Raw genomic sequence first — 15,019 nt, forward strand, 5'->3', positions numbered from 1 at the left:
CGGTGACAAAGATAGGCTTTGTCAAGAACTAATGTTAGTCAAGATATCATGTGAAGTCAATATTAATCAACTGACCACGGACATCTTCTAAGTGGACAGCTCAAATGTTTTGGTATGGTCCGAGAAGCCCAAAAGCGGACTAATTGAGATTTGGATGAATGGTGAATTACATCAAGTATGAAAAGTCAACCCAATAGGGCCACGACAAGGCCCGAGACATTCGGCCTCAGCTCAGCCCCTGAGTTCGTAGAGCGTCCGGTCCTGCATCTTGAGTCTTGAGGGCATCAACCACGTCCACGACTATGACGGTCTTGGGTCGGGCGTGCTCAGTTTGGGTGACAGCGTCCTAGATCATACTCTCTAGGAAGATCTTGAGGATGTCCCGGGTCTCCTCGTAGATGAGACTGCTGATGCTTTTGATGCTGCCTTGCCCGGCGAGGCAGCAGATGGCTGGCTTGGTAATTCCCTGGATGTTGTCACGCTGGACCTTCCGGTAATGGCTGGTGCCGCCCGTCCCCAGCCCCTTGCCTCACGCTGACATTATAATGGTTTCTTTGATGATCATGTTCACATTTCATTTGATATTTTCCTCTGTGATGGATACATGGCGAGGATTTTGCCATGTTAATCGGATTCTAGTTATACGAAATAATGGAACAAGTCACACCTTGCGCTAATGAAATCAAGAATAGTCAAACACGAGCTATCATATTGTGTCGACATAAATTGACCCTTTCGGTAGGGGACTGCAAGAGCATTAAGACGATCTCATCCAAATTAGTTTCAGCCATGCCTTGCTATTGAGTATGGATGATACAAAGTTCCCCTGGTCAGTGACCGGCTCCAACAAACTGAAGCTATAACATACAGACCACAAGGACAGCTAAAAGATCGCAATCGTCAACATCTATACACAAGGTTGGCTAACAGGGATGGGATGGATTCGGTTTCTGCGGCTGCAACAATGAAAATCTTCTTGCCAAGAAACCTGCAAAGAGAAGCAACCGGACACGATCTCACTTTACACCTAAGCTTTTTGACCCCATAATTTAGGATGGATCCCCAAGGATATGAAAGAAAGATCTCCCTCCAAGCCGTACATACAACTTTCATCGAATTAAAGAATGCGAAACAGTTAAACCTATGTCTTTATTCTGAAAAGAATCTTAATTGGTTTAGGTACGTGCTAGAACGTGCATAAGTGTTGGTTCTCCTTACTGTTAAGTCTATACCTTTTGAAACATATTCCCGGAAGGCAACACGAAGTCGAGCCACCTGCAATTACTTTCTTCTATCTGGACACATTTCCACTATCTGAGGACATGCAGGAGCTGCATAATTAATGCCAGGAAGTATACACACAACTGAAAGGGCCAAGTGCTTTTGGAGGCGAAAGCTAACCCCTCTGATGCAAAGCCGAAGCGTGAACGTGTTGGGCTATAGAGGAAGTTGTGCTATCGAGAACCAGCAGGACTGTCAGATGCATTTCCTCGAGCAGGCTACGGGCGGCACATGGAAGCAGGAAAAAATTCGAGCAGCAAAATTGGGAAGCGACAGCAGAGAAAGGGAGATTGGTGGGGGGTCAATGTGTGTGGAGTTTATAACAATCACGGTTTGGGCAGAAAGGACAGGAAGAGATGCGACTGGTAGGGCGCGAAAAGGCATGAGCGATTGTATGGGGGGGCGCGGAACCTGTGTGGGGAGAAGGAACAGAGGCTGTGGCCGTGGGGCAGGTGGGGCGCTGCAGGCCGTGGGGCAAGTGAGGTTCCATGACAGGAGCGGCAGTGTGGCGGCGGAGTCGGGCGCGAGAACGGCTACGAAGGCGGGTGGGTACAGAGTGTTTGTGAGTGTCTGGGCGTGAGAGCGTGGGACGCAGGCGCGAGGGAACGGGTGAAAACACACTAACCAACGGGAAAACATATCAAGGAGCTTCTCCTTTTTTTTTTTTTTTTCTTTTTTTTTAATATAGAGTAATAGATATATATTGGTTTTTTTTTCCAATTTTTAATTTTTACTATTATTGGAGAGGAAAAATGCTCAATGGAGGCTAAGGGCGGAGGGGAAAAAAGAAAGAAAGAAAGAAAAAAACTCTCCCAGCACAAACGTCAACGGACTTGCAAGATTGATCACCTAAACAAAGCAGACGATGTGCATGACCTTTGTCTTAGTAGTGGTCCTGATGGCCCTTGCTGCAGTGCATCAAGCGAAGCGAGTGCGTGCATGGACGAAGTGCATGCTGATGTGTATGCAAGTCGAGGATGCAAACAACGAGAAGGGCAGCGAGGTATGTTGAGATACGTTGTCCCACATCGAAAAATTGAGAAAGAAACCACAAGCTTATATGAGACTTGGGTCCAGTAACCTATCAGCTTAAACTTTTGGGTTGCAGATGGACTCAAGTCCGTGTAGGCCCAAGTGGGTATTTTTACATGGTATCAGAGCGGGTTATGTTTTCCCGCGCTCATGTGGGCTCACACCACGCCAGATTCGATTTCGAGGTAGCCAAGAGTGCGCCTCATGTTAATCAGGCCCAAGAGTGGTCCGGTCCAGTTCCGAGGTAGCTAAAGGTGCACCTCTAGTTAGGCCTGAGTGTGAAGCTCGAGGCTAGTTTGGTATTTGTCCCCCCTTACCCGAGCACGGAAGAGGATGCCCGGCTCGAGTCAGTTGTTAAGGGTGGATGTTTAAGGCACGTGGCACGTGTTGGGCCACATGTTGCCACGTGAGGGTGGGTATTGAGATATGTTGTCCCACATCGAAAAATTGAGAACGAAATCATAAGCTTAAGCTTATATGAGGCTTGGGTCCAATAACCTATCAGCTTAAGCTTTTGGGTTGCAGATGGGCTCAAGTCCGTGTAGGCCCAAGTGGGTATTTTATAAGGCATGTGGGGGCTACTGTGATCAAACAGAGGAAGTGATTGTGATAGGAGATGGAGTGCCCAATTTGATGTGTGAGAAGGAAGACATGGAGAGTGAATCTTCTGGGAGAGAAGAATTGGGCGAGAGATTCTCAGGAGAAGTTGAAAATCGAGACATCGTACAATGAAAGCGATGCTGCAAATATGGCTATGGAAGCAACAGAGATCAACTCAAGGGAAGCTATGCATGATCAGACTGTAAACAAGATATTGAAGTAAAGAGTATGATTTCAGATGCAGCAAGAAGTGATGTTGACCCTAACAACGACTCCGACAATGCATTGGATGCGAAAAGGGATAACATTCTTTATGAAGAGCAGAATGTTGCATTCATGAGAGCTGATGAAAGCGCAAGCATCAAGGAAGAGATGTTGGAAAAAAGTTGCACAATGGAGGAAAGTAATGCAGCACGCAAGGAGAGAGACTATAGCTCAGTACCAGCTGAGGATATTGCAGCAGAAGACCTCCCTGAACAAACACAAGATGGAAATCTCGAAACTGAGGCAAATCCAGAGAGCGAAAGTGAATCGTATGTTAAAGTGAATCCATGGATGTTTACGGTTCCGATTTCGGAGGTTATTCAGTTGTCAAAATTGGTTGAAGTGCACGTGACTCGATCAAGAAAATAAATGTTCAGTGAAAGTGTTTATTGGCTAAGAGGTGTATGGAATTTTATGTACGAAGAATTAAGAGAAAGAGTTCGCAAAGAGAAGAAGGCATTCAAATGGCTAGTGGAAAAACAGCAGAAACGTATTAGTCTCTCTATCGTGAAAATCAAGGTGATAACTTGGACGATGACGATTCGAGGGCGAATTCTCTCCACTCATGGGAGAATGATGCGGTAGAGACGTGGCGAATTGGTACCTCGAGCAAAACATGTTATGACGACCCTGTCTCGAGGGAAACGATATCTGGAGCAAAACTCACGGCTTTTGGTGTGAAAAGACGAAATTTAGATCGAATTCCATCATTTAGGGCATCAAACATGCATTTTTATATTATTTGGGCATTTTTTACAATTTTATGAAAAATTAATGTCTTTTGTGTAATTTAGGCGTTTTTAATCCTAGTTAAGCACTGTAAACCCTAGGGTTGAAGAGTTGTCGTCTTTGATTATCTAATAAAGTTTAGAGCTACCGTGCTCTTTCGCCCATTCTTGATTTCGATTCGAGTTGGATGTTGATTTCATAGGAATTCGAAAAATCAATAGGAGATTGAAGGTCGTAGTTCCGGTATTCTGCGGAATCAATGGATCTGTGACAGTTGTTCGCGTGTAGGCTACGTCATTAACCGTAGCTGGTCCAATATAAGGAAGAGTCGTCCTCAAATCTCCTGGTTAGCCCCACTTGCCGATTGGTTCAAATGGAACGCCGACGGATCTTCTCATGACAAACCTGGTCCCGCGGGTATTTAAGGTGTTCTCAAAGATTTAAAAGGTCTTATTATCTGTCTATTCTCTTCTTTTTCTGGCATTATAGATTCAAATATTGCTGAGTTGCTTGCAATTAGACGTGCCCTGTAAATCTCCGCTTCGAACTTCATTTTCCTTGGTTCTTCTCTTATCATTGAGTCGGATCCCAAGATTGCTTTATCCTGAATTACTAAAGCTACTGGTTCACCATGGAAATATCGGAGCATACTCTTGGACACTCAATTGTCTACTATGCACTTTGCTTTAGTTCGGTACCAATACTCTCATAGAGAATCCAATGTTTTTGCGGATTGTTTAGCCAAATCGAGTGTTAGTAAGCTTTTGGATTTTATTGCCTGATTATAGGGGTTGTCTTGTATCTTTTTTGTAAGTGTCTCCTTGTGCTTCCCCTTGTTTGTGATTGTAGGGATTGTTTTTTTATCTTTTTGTAAACCTTTTGTGATCTTCGCCTTATAAGATCACCTCTATTAATGAAATTTGAATGAATTATTAAAAAAAGGATTGTAAGTCCAATATAGGAATGTGCAACAGCATTGCACTCCTTTGACAAGAGTGGTTGTATTATATATCTAATTATTATATCTATTCAACAATTATCAGATCTCAAAAAATTAGGGTTAATTTGTTTGCTGAAAAAAAATGGTGGAGGTTGGGAGATTCCTTTCGTTTTCTTGCAACTTTATCATCATCTGAATTGCCAAAGCTTCCTCACGTGAACAAAACAAAGGAAAGCAAGGGAAGCTAGTCCTTGGAATTTCAGTGTTTTAGATTTTTAGGGTTTTAATTAGTAATTCGAATTTTAAGTGACTTGTTTCAAAGAATAAAAGAAAAGGCATATTAAATATGCAACTTTGCCTCAAAAGATCAGCATCTCTCTTCATCATGAGACACATTAAAAGTCTACTTTTATTTTCATAAACAGGTCTAATTTACGATATATAAGAGATGATCTTGGTATCCGTTCTTGTCATATTTTTCGCTCTAGAGAAATAAATTCCTTTTTCTGGGTAAGCCTAGAGAAATAAATTCTGATCTATCGTTATTTCGAGTCTACCCGTATGACGAACGGAGTGTTGGGAAATCAATTAATGAAATGTATCGATTATTTGCTTATTTCTTAATTTACATGTTTCTCTTTTGTTTTTTTTTATCGTTGGCTCTTCTATTTCCACTTGGAGAAAGTCTGAAACATCGATAGATCATGTTTCTCCATAACTTTGCGCAGCCAATTAGGAAACGATGTAATTGAATAAAGCCGTCTATTAGATCAAAGGAAACAACCTAAGTGAATTCTGATTAGAAGACAAGAAAAGGGGAAACTTAATCAATTTACTCGCTTTATTTATGAGTGAAATACATGATGACCGCACACAGTACGTGACACGACAATATTAATAGTAATAACAACATTGCAGCAATATAAATATCTATATGCATAAATACGTATATATACTAGTGATAATAATTAATGGTAAGCTGATAATTCCCTATTCCACTCTCCATGAAGAAAAAGAAGAAGAAGAAGAAGATGATGATGATGATAACAGCGACGATGATAATTAAGAAGACGAAGATGATGATGACGACAACGACGACGCCAAAGACGGTCCATCACTTTACTACAAATGAAAAATGAAATGGGCATGCATGCAGCAGACAGAGAAACAAACTACTATTACTCTTTCATGGTTAGCGTGTTCTCTCTCTCTCTCTCTCTCTCTCTCTCTCTCTTTTAAGGATTATTTAGTCATTACCGGTCTCTCCAAAATCTGCCATTGGAGTGGAACACACATTCTGATAGAGAGAGATGAGCTTCTCAACCAGCAGCTTGGTGTGTTTGGTTTTAGAGTTAAGTAGAGTTAAATTTAAATTTTAATTAGGTTGTAATGATTGTGTTATTGAATTATGAGAAAAAGTAATGAATAGTTAAGAGAAAGTGATGATTGTGTTATTGAATTGTTGAAAAAATAATGAATAGTTGAGAGAATTTAATATTAAAAATTAAATTGAGTATAATAGAGTTGTATGTGAGTTTATATATGCGGCTCACCTTTTTAAATTGGAAGAGTTAATTTTTATTGTGTGGTGAATAGAGTTAAAGTTAAAATTAGATTGCAAAACTAAACGGGTGTAAAATCTTGACCTTGACCGGTCCTCTCTTCGGCGGAAGCTTCGCCTTTAGCGGGTTCTTATATGGGGTTTCAAAAAAAGAACAGAAGTGAGAGAGAGAGTTCGAATGAAGATTGAGGACAGTGGAGAAGTTCCGACGATGACTATATTTAAAGATCAGGAGGGGGAGGGCGTGCGTGTCAGACAAGATTATTCACATATAAGAACCCTAAATAAAACCCTAGCTATATTTCTACTCTGTCAAACGGGTTAAAGGAGAAGTTAATTTCGACCATCCAAATGGCAAGCCAAATGAATCTTCCTCTCTCTCTCTCTGTCTCTCTCATTTCTTCTGTGTCAGGACTGAGAAAGATATGAATGAACGGTCCATATCTAGAGAATGTTTAACGGCGTTCATACACATCTTAACACAAAATGTCTTATCCCACGTGAAATAAATACGAAGTATATCTTGTGAATGAGGATATATATAAACACCCTCCCGTTTAAAACCAATAACGGATGGAAGACCTGAGAGTCACTAAGTTCAAAGTATGATCTTTTATTGCTTTCTATTTTTTTTCAATTATAAGAAAGAATTATAACCTAATAATGACAGATGGAGGTAAATTAAAGGGATATCAAATCCCTATTTGAAAGTACTAATACATTAAATTCCCTTTCTCACGGACTCTGTTATTAACAAAACCATATTATAAAAAAAAATATTAGTTTAACGTAATATTTTTTTATTATAAGGAAGGTCCATAACCTATTACAATAAAAATAGAAATTTTAATATTTAATAAAAGGGTATAAGTAGTCCTACTGTGTATGAAATCTGAAACCTCTTAATTACTAGGTGAAAGCGGGTGCCACTACGTTATACTCTATTTTTTTTTATTACAAAGGAAGTCTAAGGCCTAATACAACGAAAGAGAAATTCTAAATCCTAAATAACCTATAAAGGGATACCGTAGTCTCACTAGCTATCGAACCCGCGACTTCTAAGTCAATAGGCGAGGGCGTGTATTACTGCGCTACACACTCTCCATCATCTTTGTTGATTTCTTTGTCGTTCTTTGAGTCTCCCGAGACTACCAAATCTCCAGGTCTCCATGGTCGAATGCGAGGCACCTCGATCAAAATAGTGTTTGATGGGAAATTTTGCATTATAACCACTGACTGCAAAAGTGATGCACCTTTGGACAAGTTAATGGGTGATTATAAAAAGTGATCGTAATCAAAAGAGGATGTAGCGGAGTAGCGCACGCCATTGTCTAGTAACCTAAAGGTTTCAAATTCCATATTCGGTGGGACTATCAGTCGATGCCTCTTTATTAACTATTAAAATTATTATTTTCATTATACTAGATTTATTGACCTCCTCTGTAATAAAAAAAGGTAGTCATTCTCATTCTCCATCAATCATCTAATTTGATCGGATAAATTATTAAATTAGTGTTCTCTACATACCTTCAAACTTATTCTAAAATTAACAATAATTGCTAGTAATTTTGTTTCAGTAATAACTTTTTCGAACTATAATCCGTGTTATCTGTGAAAAGCTTGCTTTGTAATGTATATCCGTTCGGAACAATGGAGATCAACTCAACTAAGATTAGTAAAAATAGGGTTATTTCCTTTAATCAAACTTTAAAATCTTCTATGCATTGGAACATGGTTCAGAGTGAAAATAGAATCCATCTAATTCCCAGTTTTAAAATGTTTTTGGTTGCTAGATCGGATTTGGTGGAGGACAGGATCCGATAAATTCTTATCTTATCTTGTGATTGGAGGAGAGCAGGATTAATGAACTACCCATAAACATGACAACTCAAAAAGCAAAATGGGCATGTTTATAGTAGGTTGAAATTAGGGCGAATTAGGATGATAATTTGTGCCCGAGGACAGAAATACATATTCCTCCTTTGTCTTCGAATTAATTTACAGAGTGAAGGTCGTCAGTAACCTCGCCAGGGCAACGATGGCTGGCTTCAGATCCCACCGCTTGCTGGCAACCATGACCTTTTTTTCCCTCTCTCGTTGAATCTTGCAAAATGAATCTTTATTGCTCGATGACGCACGTACCAAACTACTATTATAATAAGTTTGTTTCTTTTTTCTTTTGCACATTTCTCTTCAAGAAAGAGAAGGACCAACCAATTTCCCTTTCTAACTACTCGATTCTCAACTTCGAATTTTTTTGCTAGCTCGAACATCTGAATTTAGTGTAGAAATTGAGTTTTCTTGACGATAGGGAAAGACCGATGGATTGGAGCGTCGTCTTTTTTAAGCGTGCATCTTTCCATATTTGTCTTTGGTTTTGGTGCTTATGTCTCTCAATTTGAAAATAAGATATATCTCAGCAGGAATAATGATCAAATTAAAAATATTAAATTGCACTCGAATTACATAAAAGGTTTATTGCCATGTTTACTTTAAGAAAATTTTCATGAAAAATGGAAAACCTTAAAATATGTGTTTACCTACTTAAAATGAAGAACAAGTTTTTAGGAAAAAACATTTTTCTAATTCTCCAAATTCAAATTAGTTTAGAGAAGTACTTTTAATAGTTTTTCAATTTTCTTTTCTTTAATTGAAAGGTTCTTTATCAATCATTTTTTTCTTTTTAAATTATATCATATCCTCCCTTTAATTGGAAAGTCTCCAATGGTTATTAAATGTTGAATAAAATATTGAAAATTCTAAATTTTGAGTTTGTAAACATAATTTCTCAATTTTTTTAGATAAATAAATTTATAAAAGGAGAAGAAAAATGAAAAGAAAAAGAAGACTTTTCTAAAGTAAGCATGCCCTATAGTTTTCTAGAAGAAGATCTCTCACATGTAATGCACGAAATTTTACCAGAGCTAGAAAAAGAATTTTGCATGAATAGAAAGCTCATTAATATACAAACCATTTTATTATACATATACTAGGCTATTGAACCCGTGCATTGTAAGGGTTTTGTAAAAAAAAGTTTATTATAAAATGTTAGATATTAAAAAATTATTAATATTGATTAATAGGTTATATTAATATCAGATTGTTTTTATACTATATAAACTTTAATACAATAGATTTCATACCCATGCAAGATAAAATTAATTTTTAAGAGCTCATAGGCAAATCGTTGATATAAAACATTTCATATACTTCATCTCAATTATCGGTTTAATTTATAAAATAATAGTCATAAAATCCAAAAAATAAAAAATTCCTAACTATTGAAAGAAACATTAATAATCATAGAGTCCATAAACCTTTTATATTAATTATTCACGATTGTATTTTCCCACTCATATTTCATGTATTAATTTTTGAAAATTTAAATAAGGTAAGATAAAATGACTAATCATTTCAATGGGAGATTAACTTAATTTAACTTTTATGATGCTAATAATGATTATTAAAATTAACTCAGAAAGGTTAATAATTCTTAATTTCTTTAAAAATATGTATATTTATTTACTAATAAAATAGGAATTAATTATAAAATAATAATAAGTGATTAGAATTCTTCTTTAATATTTCTTTTGGATATATTTTCTTTAGTTACAATAAAAGTAATATTATTTAATTTCTATATAATATATTAATTTATTAAGACATTTACTATTCTACCATTTTTTATTAGAGATATTTACAATTCAATCATCTTTAATAGGGCTAGATATAATTTTTTATATGGAATAAAAGCGGAAGTCCGACAAGACATTTTGAGCCCAGCTCCATATACTATAATCGGGAGGTCAAATCTAGTTATTGGTCGGGCCAATGTAACCACACGTTTCATCACTTTAGAGGTGACCAGTGAGGTTAACATAACAGTGGCTCATGCTGGATAGATTGATCTAACATGGTGCAAATCGTTTTCCATGTAATTACATTGGTATTTTGTAATAGGACGCCACATATATATATATATATGTGTGTGTGCGCGCGCGCGCGCAGAGTAAGATTCCCCTTTAATACTTTTTACTTGGCCAAGTTTGTAATATATTGGTCGATGAGTTTTCATAATGTAGATCCATGATATATGTTTAAATTCTAGACAATTTGCTCAATTTCAGCATAATTTTATTTTTAATTTTGTAAATGTAGGAATAGATAAGCATAATACTATATTTTTGGGCGTTCAAAATTTCATTTGTTTTACTTTTACTAGTGTAACAACACGGGCAACGTATAGTCTATTATTATGGCACCAATGACATTTTGTTAGTGATCTACTTGCCCCTTGGTTCAAAATGAATACAATGTTCTTCGACAATATAAAAAAAAAAGTTTTTCTTACTCATTCAATTACGATGAACGTGGATTAAAATGTAAAGTTAAAAATGCAACACAGCAAAATAACATTGCTTTGTATTATTCCGCTGGGGTCTTTTAAGACACCACGCATGATAACTAGGGGTGTGTACGGATACCGTGTATACCCGAAACCGGTCGGAACCTACCCAGTAAGATAGGGTCATGGCAGCTTATATCGAAAATGGGGTAGGGTCTGAATATTAAAATCAAGAACCGGTGAAAATCAATTCCGGTTCCGATTCCTGCCTACAAGGTACCTAGAATCGGAATCGGAACCGAATATTTAAAAAAAAAAAGAGAGAGAGAAAGAGTAAAGTTAACATAAGCCCTTGGCACTTGTAGTCGCAGAAATTTCTTATAATCTCCATTCTTTCTCCGAGACGATTTCTCTCTCTCGCTCTCTATTGCCAACCCCGACTCTTCAGAGGCTCCCTTCTGTCTTTGACTCACAGCCAAGGTAAAGTTCGATACTCGTCAACAGGATCTTCGACTAGTGGCTCTCACTCCCTGAGACTGATTGGCTGGTTCTTGCTTCGTCACCTCATACCTTAGTTATATTTTGTTTGTGGTGATGCATTGCAGTACTCTGTTGATTGTATGTATTGTAGAAGCTCGATAATGTTGATTGGTGGTGATTTCTTCATGGAGTTAATGCTTAAATTGAGAAATCTAAGATTCTGATTGATGGGTATTTTTTGAGATTATGCTAACTTAAATTATATGGTCATCTCTATTTGTCAAACATACTTAGTTCAGGTTTGAAGAGCTCGCGAAGTTGATTTGCAACATATTGGTTAGCTTTATATTTCTCAGTCTTGTGCTATGCATATAATTTATATTGGATCCAAAGGTGTTTGATAAAATGCCTCAACTAGCATTTTATGACTTACTATTTATTTGTTGAAGCCAAGAGTTGATTTTACGGTCTTGAAATTGATCTAAGGCTGAAGCCAATCTAATCTATTCATTGTGCTTTCCTTATCTTGGAATTTCACTCATTTTTTCTTATTCATTGTGCTTGGCTACTGCATGCATAGTCTTGCTTCAGTAGAGTGAGATCCATATTCTGCCGATTATGAAGATGAATTTAGAAATTTTGTAAGCAACTAGGCATTGATCAGTTGGGAACTGAGAAGTATAGATAAAATGTGCAAGAAGCTCAAGAATGGCTTGTAGGATATGCCTTCTCATACTTGTATATTTTCATGTTAGCAGCGATGATGATGATGAGGATGAGGATGACACAATGGCTCTGCTAGAAGAGCTCGAATGGATAAAGAAGGAAAGGGCAGAGGAGAAGTTTCGAAAGGTAAGTCAATTCACTTCAAGGACTTGTAATGAATCGACTAGATTTCAAATAAGAACAAAAAAATTTACAGCTTTCAATAAAGTACCTGAATATCACAGGTTCCGGGTAGGCTTCGGTTCCAAAATTCAACAGGGTAGAATCCGATTTCAAAATCTTAAAATCGATCATTTACATGATAAGGTTCGAGTATCGTGAAAAAAAAAATACTTGGAACCGATCACCCAAAATGATAATCAATATTATGACACGATTGACTTCTAAAATCTCGTATACTCCTGTCTTTTTATAATCAGACTTGTACAATCAAAATTTATGCTCTAGTTAGAAAATATTTATATATTAATCTCGAAATTTATGCTCTAGTCCTCGCATTTGTCATGTCACCTGATTTACATACCTATAAAAAGAAAAAGAAAAAGAAAAAGAAAAGTCTCCTAATGTGCACACCTTGAAAGTTGGACCTCTTTATTGATCTAATCTCGACATGCGGGGCCAAAGAGATTGGCGGAAAGTGGTCAAATTTAAGCGTTTGAAACGGACAACGGTACAATCAATTTGCAGGACATGATGACTCAGTTAATCAATTTGCAGGAAAAATGCATTTGAAATATATAAACTAATTAACCATGTTAAGTGGACAACCGCCATTTTGATCCATTTTCACTTATAAGAGACTTGACGTTTCCAAGAATTATAACACTATCTCATCCTAATCATCTTTAGGAAATGATGAAATGAAGCCATTCTTTTTAGGTAAATAACTTAAAAAAAAGTACGTATTATTCAAATATTTTATAATCTAGCACGAATTTTAAAAATTTTTTAGAAAGACATGAAGTTTCAAAATATTCTCTAATATAATATGTCGTCTCTTTCCGTCCAAAGAAAACCGTCAAATACTAACATGGCCGTTATCCTTCACGTAATTAGCGGGCCCTCCCCCTCCCCAATTTCCTTTAAAGTTCGTGATAGATTATGAAATGTTTGAATAGTACATTATTTTTTAAGTTATTTACCATTCTTTTTAATACATATTCACCAAAATTGTTGCACCGTGGATAGAATTGCGAGAGGGAGCGGTATTTTATTTCTTTTTCTTTGTGGAAGACGTTTTATCGACCTGTACGGGGGCGAGAACAAAGTATTGGAGGCGAAAGCTAACCCCTCTGGTGCAAAGCCGAAGCGTGAACGTGTTGCATTTTTTTTCCTGCTTCCATGTTGGGCGGCACATGGAAGCAGGAAAAAAATGGAGCAGCAAATTGGGAAGCGACAGTAGAGAAAGGGGGATTCGTGGGGGAGAAAGGGCCTAAAAAAGCCAACAAAAAAAAAAAGACAAAGCTTCAGTTTTTTTTTTAAAGGTATAGGGTTACACGTGTAAACACACTATTGATGGGGGTGCGATATTTATTTTTTGCCCGTGTAAACACACTAGTTACTTCGCAAGTTTCGGCTCGGTTAAGCGGACATCATGATGAAGGCCCTTGATGGAATTTTAGGGTGCGATTGTTTTTGAAATTTTTTTAATTCAATTTAACTTAATTTCATTTATCTTCAACTCAACATCACAATCATTACTTTTTTTAATTTTTAAATTTTTTTAACCATTCAATTCAATTTTTAATATTAAATTCTCTCAACTATTCATTACTTTTTCACTATTCAACAACACAATCATTACTTAATCATTATTTTCTCTCAATTATTTATTATTTTTTCACACATTTTCTCATAATTCAACAATATAATCATTACAAACCAATTAAAATCAAAACTCAACTCAACTCAACTCTAAATCCAAACGCACTCTTAGAATGCGTTTGGATTTTGAGTTGAGTTGAGTTGAGTTTTGATTTTAATTTATTTGTAATGATTGTATTGTTAAATTATGAGAAAATGAGTAAAAAAGTAATAAATAATTAAGAGAAAGTAATGATTAAGTAATGATTGTATTGTTAAATTGTGGAAAAGTAATGAATAGTTGAAGGAATTTAATATTAAAAATTAAATTGAATGATAAAAAAAATTTTAAAAATAAAAAAGTAATGATTGTGATGTTGAATTGAAAATAAGTGGAGTTGAGTTGAGTTTAAAAAATTTTTTTAAAAAAAATACACCCTTAACCGTTTTCTACTTTGCAGCTTGGATGATCTTGACATTCAGGAGCTCTTATGCCCACCTAAGGGGACCGATCGAAGAGATACCTTGTATCATAGTTGTACAGATCGTTATAGTTTTCCTCCTCTTTTTTCTTTTACAAAAGTTGAATATCATTCAGTTTGGTCCTTTGCCTTTTAGAATTTCTTCAATTTCATCATAAACAATTTTGCTTCATTCAATCAAAACCTTATATGTTGATACTTTGTAATTATATTGACATGCATTATATGTGGTCATGATGTGGGTACGATATTTATATTTTTTGTCCGTGAAATTAAATCAATTCTTTTCCTTAACAAATGAAAAATTAAGGATAAAACTAAATACCTGTATAATAATTGTGATTTTCTTTTCTTTTTCCCTCCCTTTTTGCTTGTTTTGCCTCCTACCTTTGGTTATTTTTATTTTATGTTTTCATCTAGTTTTCCATTGAAAAGTCAAATTTTAGTGCTCAATTTTAGCTGTTTTTAGTTACATCCCAATTCTCTTCCTTTTTCTAATCATGCGCACTTCTCGGCACTACACATTTTCTACGCATTAATCTTGTTATTCAATTTTTTGATAGAAAAATGAGAACAATGACATTTTTAAAATAAAAATTGTTTTGAAAAAAATTAAAATGAGAAGGAGGATGGAGATTGGAGAGGGAGAGAGGGGGCAAAATGATTAAATCAGTTCAAAAAAACTGTCAAGGGTATAGGATGAAAATGAATAAAAAAAAGTGAAAATAGATTATAAATAAATAAATTTATATATATGCAACAGTAAAATATGTAAA

At 36.1% G+C, this 15,019-nt stretch overlaps 1 long non-coding RNA gene across 2 annotated transcripts; it reads right to left on the minus strand.

Annotated features, from left to right (window-relative positions):
- Positions 1–768: 768 nt before the first annotated feature.
- LOC116194802 lies at positions 769–1,961 on the minus strand. 2 transcript variants are annotated; one of them, XR_004154526.1, is made up of 3 exons: positions 1,402–1,960; positions 1,233–1,314; positions 769–988 (listed from the first exon to the last, which is right to left on the minus strand). It is a non-coding gene; the product is annotated as an uncharacterized LOC116194802 (long non-coding RNA). The 2 variants fall into 2 exon arrangements; XR_004154525.1 differs by having other exon boundaries at positions 1,233–1,961.
- Between the last annotated feature and the right edge of the window lie 13,058 nt (positions 1,962–15,019).

The sequence above is a fragment of the Punica granatum genome, chromosome 2 (assembly GCF_007655135.1).
Source record: "Punica granatum isolate Tunisia-2019 chromosome 2, ASM765513v2, whole genome shotgun sequence".
In the NCBI taxonomy this organism is placed as follows: Eukaryota; Viridiplantae; Streptophyta; class Magnoliopsida; order Myrtales; family Lythraceae; genus Punica; species Punica granatum.